Raw genomic sequence first — 10,789 nt, 5'->3', positions numbered from 1 at the left:
ACTACAATTCGTATCTAGTTGAAGATATTACTCTCAAAAATTGAAAAAAAAATTCTAATTTATCAATTAAACAGTTAGTTATTACATCGTCTCCATAAAGACAATTAAAATCATTAATTTCTAATGTTTTCAAAATATTTATTAACGAATGAAGTTTGATATGATAGGTTTCAACTACAAAATTAAATCATTTTACTTTGTAATTTAATAATTTTTTTACTCTATTTGTGTGTGCTACTACTAGACTATAATATTACAATTTTTTTTTGTAACATGTTGCTATATAAATCATTTCTAAAAAAAATGATTGTTTTTTCTCCTGAATTAACAATTGATTTTTACAAATATAATCAAATTTTATAATACACTCAATTGAGTAAATCTTTTTAACAACTTTGTTTTGATTGGTACATTTAGTTAAAGTGAATCATTAAAATTAATTAAGTTCTCAATATTTCAATTATAGAATCTTTTCAACAAACAACAAAAGTTCCTAGGAAATTATTACTATTACTTCTATTTAAGTTATCTATTACCATAAAAATGCAAAAAAATATTGAGCTTTTCTGATAAATTTACAATAAATAGTAATTATAAAACTTTCTGACTGCATATTGATCTTAACGATACAATTTTTTTAATTGTCATAAAATTTTCTATTTAATTATGTCAATGTCAAACTTACCAATTGAGCTAAAAGTTATGGTAAAATAAATTTTTTTTTTTATTATAAACATTTACAACAATCAACTTTAAGCGATTAACAAAATAGGTTAAATATGTCATTTTCCTTATTTTTAACTTATTAATAATCAAATTAATATTAAATATTATATCAAATCAGTATTAATTTAAAACAATTTTTTTTGTTTTTAATTATTTTTTTTTATATGTAAATACTATTTTTTAATAATATTAAAACTTAGAAGTGATAGAAAAAGTCTAATTGCACATTTAGAAACATCGAGAATAGTTGATTTAGAATAGTATATTTTTGTTTCTGATGGAAGTTCCTTGTAGTCCAGTGTATAAAACTTATAACTGTGTTAACTTTATCAAAAATGACCAAATCAGAATATTTTTTTTTATTTAGATGTATGTCTTTATCTATCATTTAGTTTTTTTTGTTTATAAATCTAACCCTTTATCTGCCCACAAGAAGGATTCAAAATAATAACTTTTTTTTTTTAGTTAAAGTAAATCGTTAAAATTAATTCAGTTCTGGATATTTCAATTGTAAAATCTTTTTGAATATCAAAAATTACTTAGAAATGATTACTATGATTTCTATTTAAGTGTTCTATTACGATAAAAATGCAAAAAATAATGAGTTTTTCTGATAAATTTACAATAAATAGTAATTATAAAACTTTCTGACTGCATATTAATCTTAAAAATAACATTGTTTTAATTCTCATAAAATTTTCTATTTAATGATTCATTCTAGTCAACGAAGGAGTAATTTTGGAGAATAGCAGAAAAAATTCCCAACAAACTTTTTTTTTTTTTGTTTTAATTAGGCAATTGGTGGATTATTCCAAAAGCAACATCAACTCTTATTTCTTTAATTATATCATGATTAGTAGTTCTTTGATTTTAAAATATAATATTTGAATATATACTAATTATAATTATTAAATTTAGTATGAAATTGATATTTAATATTGTAATTTAAACGGAGAAATTATAAAAATAATAAAGAAGTTATATTTTGCTTTACTTTTACGTGTATAAAAATTTAAAGGGCTTGATACAATAATTTTCAATAAAAACTGTTTGTTACTATAAAAAAATGCACTGGACTACAAGGAACTTTCATCAGAAGCAAAAATATACTTTTCTAAATCAACTTTTCGCGTTGTTTTCAAATCTGCAAGTAGACTATTTCTATCACTTCTAATTTTTTATATTATTACTAATTATATATATAAAATAATAATTAAAAGAAAAAAAAATTTGTTTTCAAATTATTACTGATTTGATTTTTAATATGTTAAAAATAATCAGTCCAAATTTTCAATTTTAACCTATTTTTTTGGTTCTTTAAAGTTGATGAAAAATTTTTGATAAAGATTTATGAAAGTTTATAGTAAAATAAATTGAATATATTACCATAACTTTTAGCTCAATTACAAGTTTAAAATTGACATCTAGGCCAGTCAACAAAGGAAAAATTGCGGAAAAAATTTTGTTTTTTTAAAAGTTGAATTAAAATATGTATAATGACATACTAATAGTCCTCAAGATTGGAATTGAGCTTTTTTTTTAAATCCTCGCAAAAGTTCAAAAATATGAGCTTTCTTAATTTTCTCAAAAAAAAATATTTAACTTACAAAAAAAAGTTTCGTACAAAAGATGTTTAAAAGACAATTCTAAACAAAAAAATGTTCTTATATTTTTTCTATTAAACAAATATTTGTCGTGTGACATTATATTTAATATGAGTACTAAAATTTATCTTATATTTTTATACGATTTATTATATGAACCATACATCATAGCTGGCCACACAATTTTATACTAAATTTAAAAACTATAATTAGTATTTATTCATATATTATATTTTAAAATCAAAGAACTACTAATCAGGATATAATTAAACAAATAAGAGTTCATGTTGCTTTTAAAATATTTCACCAATTTCTCTAAAGGAAACACTATCTACAGATTTGCATCGAAGCGTTTCTTATGATAGTGATTTTAATCACTGTCAGATATCATCTATACTTGTCCCATCTATGCCTCGTCCACACTGTGCCTCGACCCCACTGTGCTACCGTTTTTTTTTTAAATATATATCTAGCTGAGATACCTGTCTATTTATAATGTCTGTGTACTCACTGATACCAGCGGCTCCTCTATTGTTTATTCTAAACTGCATTAACTCAAACTTTTTCAAGTTATCTTTTAAATTTTTCAAACTACTATTATCATGTAACGAAATAGCATGCAATGCTGATTCTTTTAGTCCTCTTAAAATAAAAGTACATATATCTTCTTCACTCATTTGTTTATTTAACTGTCTACATAAGTTTTCAATTTCTGTTACATAACTTATAACTAACTCTGACTCTTTCTGCTTACGTTTTTCCAGTTTATTTTTAATTATAGTTAAATAGCCTATTGGTTGATATTCGTCTAGAAATTAGTTTTTTAATTCCTCATATGTCCAAATTGATTTTTTATCTTCTAAGTTTTCTAAAAATATACTAGCTGTCCCTTTTAAAAATATTTACAAAAATTTTATTTTATCACTCTCACACTANTCATTTGTTTATTTAACTGTCTACATAAGTTTTCAATTTCTGTTACATAACTTATAACTAACTCTGACTCTTTCTGCTTACGTTTTTCCAGTTTATTTTTAATTATAGTTAAATAGCCTATTGGTTGATATTAGTCTAGAAATTAGTTTTTTAATTCCTCATATGTCCAAATTGATTTTTTATCTTCTAAGTTTTCTAAAAATATACTAGCTGTCCCTTTTAAAAATATTGACAAAAATTTTATTTTATCACTCTCACACCATCTATTAATTTCACTTGCCTTTTCATACTGTCTGAAAAATTTTCTTACATCCTCAGTACCCGAAAAATAATCTGGTTTCATCAACCAAGATCGGTTATTAGACTCCATACTTGTAATATTTGAATTTATTGTTTCTATGCAATTAGTTAATGAAAGTAAGTCTAGAATTTTTCCCTCTGTTCAGTTATTATGACTACCCGGTGTTTGTTCTTCTTTAAAGGTTCTATATAAATCTTCTATATCTTCATAAAAATGTTCTTTACCAAAACCCTCTAATTTATTTTGATCAGCCGACGAAGCGTATTTAATATTATTATAAAAATTAACCGGTTTTGTAATATCGCTAGTATAGCGTAGGAATGATTTTTTTCTTCAATAAGAATGTCTGATAACTTTACACCTATACTTCCAAATTTACCTTCTACACTTGGTTCTACGTTACTCTCTACGATTATTAGTTTATCATTAGAAGAGGCATAAATAATTTGTTCAATTTCAGCTGGACTTAAGTTAGGTTTTATATCTGACAGTTGCGCTCTAAAGTATCTAGCTAAACGTGTTCTTAAGTCATTTACGTTTCTTAATTCGTCTAAGTTTTTTACTTTTACACAAATTTATCTTTTCTTGTTGAATATATATCACTAATTTTGTTTAATTAAAATTTTTGAATTTCATTAATATTCATAATAATTAAGTAATCAAATTAATATTTTAGAAAGTCAAAATTAATTTTTATTTAAATTATTGAACTTTTTTTTTAATATTATTAAAAAAAAGATAAGAGGTTTATATAAAAAAAATTTGTATAATTATAATATTGTAATTAAATAAAATTAAAACTTAGATCTTTTAAAAATGTGTAAATGGTTTTTTGTGGTCAGTTCATTAAATTCAGTCAGTCAGTCAATTGTGATATTCCGTCGTCTAAAATATTAATGAGCTCCTGATCAGAAAATATTATGTCAAAAACAAATGTATCTAATTCTGAATTAGTATTATCCTCAAAAATTTCTTTTAATTTCTCCTCTATGTCCTCAATATTACTCATACTACAGACATATGAGAAATCTTACACACACACTCAAAAAAATTTTTTTTTTTCTCTGGGAAGATTTTTAAATTATTAAATTTAATAGCTAAATAAAATTATTATATATAAATATATTTTGCACTAACCTTGTGTCTTCCGGTTGAATGTTTCAAGTAATCCTTGTATTGAAGTGATTGACGGATCAACTTATTGACGCACACACAAATTTCGATGCCACGAAAAAAAAACTTTGAGGGGTCGTGTCGTTACGACCTCGAGTTGGGCGCCCTTTTATGTCGTACGTTGGTAGTGCCCCAACATATACACAAAAGTTTTACACAAATTAATTAATATTTTATATATATATATAAATATTGACGATGAGTTTGTCGTTCAAGCTCTTCTCAAGTCCTCCCGTTGGATAAAGTAATCAGTTCCAATCTCTCTAATTAGTTCACTACTAAAGGGGTAGAGTATAGACCCGTCAGCACAGTCTAGCTCAAAAGTAGCAAACTGAAGGGTGGTTCCTTGTCAGCCACCAGCACAACTACTTTTTTACTATACTCACTAAAGTACGGTTAAGCTCAAAAACTAGCCAGCTCGTACACTAATTGTTAAGATTGACCTAAGGACCAGTAGTCCAACATTGACTCAAGCCGCGCACACACACACACAATTCTAAGAACACGGTGAATATAAAACTTTTGCGCTAAGTCCAGGTTTTTAAATAGCTATTTTATTTAAGAAACGTATTAAACACAAAGTCAAAAATGTAATATCAAAATGTAATTCAAAACAATGCTTGAAAAAATGTTTTGTCTTTAGAATAACCTACTGAAATTATTTAAATTTTTAAATAAAAGTTATAGAAATATTAAAATACGAAAACATAATTGAACTAAATAAATATCATTTTTACGATATTCAATTTTAAGATATTTTTCAAAGTTTCTAAAATTGACAGTGTTTTTTCGAATTTGCGGTAATGATGGGTACAATTAAATTGAACTCGGATTATTTTGTCGAATTAATCATTAAAAACGGTAAATTGAGAGCAGAAAATTTGTATGGACAGGAATTAAAAAAACATACTTGATCACAAAACAAATACTTTCCTAGTTTCAAATTGAAGCCAAGTCTAAAAATACTTATTTAATTAATCAAAATTAATTAAATGTAGCGACAATTAATTTTTTTTGACATATAGTATAATTATTAACACATGTACTAAATATCACATATATATTAATAAAGCAATAAGTCATCTAAGGAATGTCTCCCTTTTTGGGTAATAAAAATAATTATTTATCAACACATGTTTCAAACCAGTCCCCTACAATTCATTAACTACGCCCACGGCAGGGTTTCTCTATCAATTAACCAATCACAAATAATTATCCAATATCTTAGGAATTTCAATAGAGATCGCTGGCTTACTTCATCCGGCGTATAAAAAGCCATTTTTTCGGGTAAAAAGGGACTTCTCTTGACGATTGACTGCGACTGCTACGATGACTACCTTCTAAATATTCTCTTACATGGAATCTGCGTCAGTATAAGTAAATATTTTGTCCCTGTGACTTAGTTTTTTTTTTATGTATCATCCTAAGTGGTGAACATTGTCTTAGATGATTTATTAATATTTTACACAGGAACAAGTTTTATTTATTTTTATTATCGCCTAATGTACTCACGACAAATAGACATTGTCTCTATTTTTATATAAAGATTTTAAATATTATTATGCCCTTCATTTCTGGACAGCCTCAAATGTACCGAAAAGAGTGAAGAAGCGTAATTTTATTTATTTATACATAATTTTATTTATACAAGCGTAATAGCCTTATACATTATCGTATATTCATAATAAAGCTTATTGTGCCCTACAATTATGAACAGCCTTAAATGTGCCGAACTAAATGAAGAATCATAATTTGTGATTAGAATTAATTAGTTTTAGTAGTAGTACTTTATGCTTGTGTACCCGCCAGCCTAAGGGACTATGCCAATTACCTTTCAGTAACGTGTAGGCAGTTGACGTAAAAGATAGTAAAAGGTGTATTGAAATAATATTAGCGAGGTAACTGTGTCCGCGCCAGCCAAGGCTTTACGCTGAGAAACGCTGGCCCATCACAGTCTTGTTAATTATATTTTAAATATAGATAGACATATTCTTATAATTATATTTTGACTAGTTCAGAGTAAATTTTAAGAATATCGATATCGACTGTAGGGAATTCATCGAAAATATTATTAGTAAAAACATAGTATAATATAAAAGGAATTTAAAATGAAAAAAAAAAGTGACAAAATTATAATAGACGCAGGTCCCATTATAGAGAATCCTTTTTCCTAAGTCTAATATACACAGAGAGACTAATTAATCGAAATAAACGCAAGACAGTATAAACGAGTGTTTATACAAATTGAAGGAAGAAATCACCATTAAAACCAACTCAGTCAATTACTAAAGGAAATAAAGGTAAGTGCGAATATTTATTTGCATGATTTACTTCTAAAAAAAAAAAAAAATCACTTAATAAACAAGAATAGGAATAAATGAGGTAGAGATATTTATTATTTAATAAATAAATATAGTTCGACCCCGAGATACGACTTCATTCTTACCATTCTTTTCCCCCCACTTTCTATCCTTCTTTCTTTCATTTTTTTTTTTTGTTTATTAGACACAATAGCAACTTTCTTCTAAAAAATAATTTTAAAGAGATTAATTTCAATTTTTTTTCGATACTTACCGGAGCCAAATCATAGGGGTGCAAAATAATGTGTAAAAAACTATTTAATAATAAAACATTTTATTAGTTATAAATATTATTTTTATATCATATAATTTAAAATGTTATAATAGGCGATAAATGAGTAGCTGATAAAAACAAGTTAAGTTTTTAATAATATAAATGTGATGAAAGTATTAGCATTAAAAACTATGTCTAAAACGATCACAATAATAAGCTGCTTAGTCATCTCGTCACATTTTTACGCTTATTTTTTTTTTTTTGAAAAAGATTATAGTGAGATCGAAGAAATACATAAATATCTTTAAATTAATATATAAATATGATTTGTATATAATATATACATTATATTATATATATATATATTTGTATATATTAATATATAAACATGATTGACATAGGTAAATACACAGTTTTGAAACGACCTTTAACATATTTTGATTTTATGTCATGCGAGCATGAAATCAATGGCGTTCAAACTGTCCATAAATATAATTAAGATCTAACTCGAATAACTCGAAGGGTTAATAGTTACTTTGATTATTAAATATTTTTAAATAATGCTCTGAAATTTTTTAAAACAAATTTTTGTGATAGAAAAGAAACTTAATGGTAACATTGGAAGTGATATTTATTTTAAAGACGCCTTAATATACTTTTATATGGAGTAGTGTAGCTTAAAAACATTCTGTTATTTTCATATAGAAAACTAAATTTACCAAGTACGTTAGCAACTTGTACTTCTTTTGACATTAGTAAGGGAAAATCATGCTAACCCAGCACTATGCTTACATTCACTGAAGAAAGACTTAAAGTAATATATATCTTATTGAATTTCATATTTTTGTAATCTCCTAATAAATCACCCTGACTTATGATATATTATTTAGTTTTATGTTCTTTGTGGTATTAAATATTTTAAAAATAATCATTTTAGGGGGGAGTGGGGTAATTTTTTTAGATAAATGCTTAAGTGTACATTTCAAACTTACATTTAATAAGACGGAAAAATATAAAGACAAGAATTGATTAATTTAAAATAAAATCTTCTAAATATTCAAAGGGAAAAAACGAATTAACAATTAACAATTAAAAATAAGTCCAAACCCAACCTATCCGATATTTCTACAAAGTACTTTAAATAGTTAAATAAACTAGAACACCAAAAGTGTGTCCCCACACTTCTCTTGTTAACATTATCTGTAAGCAATTTGAATGTAATGAGTAGTGTTAATAATGATACACCACTTTCACATAATTCTGTTAAAGAAATAACTCATGCGGAATGTCATAATATTTTTTATATACCACTTAATTTCAATCATTCTAACTTATGTGTTTTGTTGTTTCCAAAAATATAAGAACTTTATTGAAAACTCCAAAAAATCATGAAATTATAGATATAACTGGCGGTTTTTATGTATATTTAGAAATAAAACATATGCTAATTTCTTTTTTTAAATACAAATAATGCTGAAAAATATATTTAAAAGCTAATAAAGAAATGCGATTGGAAAAAGAATAAATAGAAAACATTATTTATGAAATAAAAAATAATTTGATATTATATAACTGATGAGTACGATAGACTTCCAAGATTACTTGATGATATAGAATATATAGAATATATAGAATATAAAACATCAGAACTTAGAATATTTTCATTGTATTCAGGTCAAATAGTTTAAAAAAATAAATTGAAAAAAAAATTTTACTCCCATTTTGTACTGTTAGTGAGTGTAATTATCATTTTAATTAATGTTGAAACATATAATGTTCATAATGAACTAGCATCTATTTTACTTAAAGAATTTGTTAATAAATATTCAACTCTTTATGGCTGCCATTTAATTACTTACAATGTGTACAGTTCAATTCATTTGCCAGCTTTTGTACTTGTACGTGGCTCACTTGATAAGTTTAGTTGTTTTAGATATAAAAATGATTTATATGACTTTAAGAAATCTATTAAATCTATTAAATATCCAATACAAGAAGTTTATATTAGAGTTTTGGAAAAATAATACTAAATTATACGCTCCCATTTCAATCATTCTCTGTTTGTCCAACTCTATGCAATGAAGTTATGCAACAAAAAATTCCTTCTAAATTTATTAATGCCTCGGATAGTATTTTTGAACAAATTGTTTTACCCTTTTTCAATATTACACTAAAATTAATAAGGGAAAAGATAAATGCAATAAGATTAAATATAATTCTGTTGTATCTGTTCATCGTATAATAAAACCTATAATAAATCTGTTAAATTACTTGTAAAAAATATTTTAATTATACTTAATTAAGTAATATCCTTATCTTCAACTAAAGTAGGTATATTTGTCGTTAACACTACTCAAATATCAGATTTATTTAACATTAGTTCATCATGTATTAAATACAAATGATTTTTTGTTAGAATGTCAAATAGACTGGTAGTTGTGTCAAATTTATGCCACAAAGTTTGATTTTTTTTTTTAATTATAAAACTATAATATATAATGATACAAATTAATTATTATATATGTTGATGACAATAAATTATCAAATATATTTCCATGTTGTTAAATATTTGTATTGGACAGTATTTTATATTTATATGTCCTTTTTTAATTTTAAAACTTTAATATATAATGATATAAGAGTAAATTATTATATTTGATAATTTATAATTATAGTAATTTATAAATTATTATAAATATTTCACGTGCATTGATTATTTAATTTATTATGTGTTTGTGCGAGTAAAAACATATATTAAACGCATCGAAGCTAAAACCATAGATTTTGAATCTATCGTAAAAAATGCAAATGTATGTACAATAGTTATAAATATCACAAATGAAACGACTTTTGGTTAAACAGATCTGTTGTATAAATGTTACTAAGAGGCGTTAAAAAGCAGTTTCATAAAAGACGTCATTGCGGAGCAAATACAGTCCGCGGGATGTTTTTTATACAATTATAGAACGCAATCCGATATGTTCCGTGTATCTTCGAAACATCCCATTGTTATTTCTGGGTCAAAATTTTGACACAGTGTTAACACTGTACATATTAATTGTGCCTCCATCATCATAAAGACTACAATTACTATCGCAGTAATTTCATTCCCACATACAATCCTGTGTCATAGTGCTATACTATCGCAACAATAATAAAAGTAATAGAAATATCATAAAAAAAAAACCAGCACAGGGGGATCGCGGCACAGTGGTGACGTGGCATAGTTGGATCAAGTATAATGATATCTGACAGTGATTAAAATCACTGTAAAAAAAAAAAGCTTCGATGCAAAACTTAAGATAGTGTTTAATTTTAAAAAATTGGTGGATTATTCCAAAAGCTACATAATCTGTTATTTTTTTATTAATATCCTGAATGAAAAAGGGATTATTAAAAAATATAATTTCTCATTAAAAAATTATGTTGATCCATTCACTTTTCAATAAGTTATATCATTATAAAGTTAAAAATG

This window comes from Daktulosphaira vitifoliae, unplaced genomic scaffold, assembly GCF_025091365.1.
Source record: "Daktulosphaira vitifoliae isolate Bord-2020 unplaced genomic scaffold, ASM2509136v1 Scaffold_4, whole genome shotgun sequence".
NCBI lineage: Eukaryota > Metazoa > Arthropoda > Insecta > Hemiptera > Phylloxeridae > Daktulosphaira > Daktulosphaira vitifoliae.
This window is presented reverse-complemented; position numbering follows the sequence as displayed.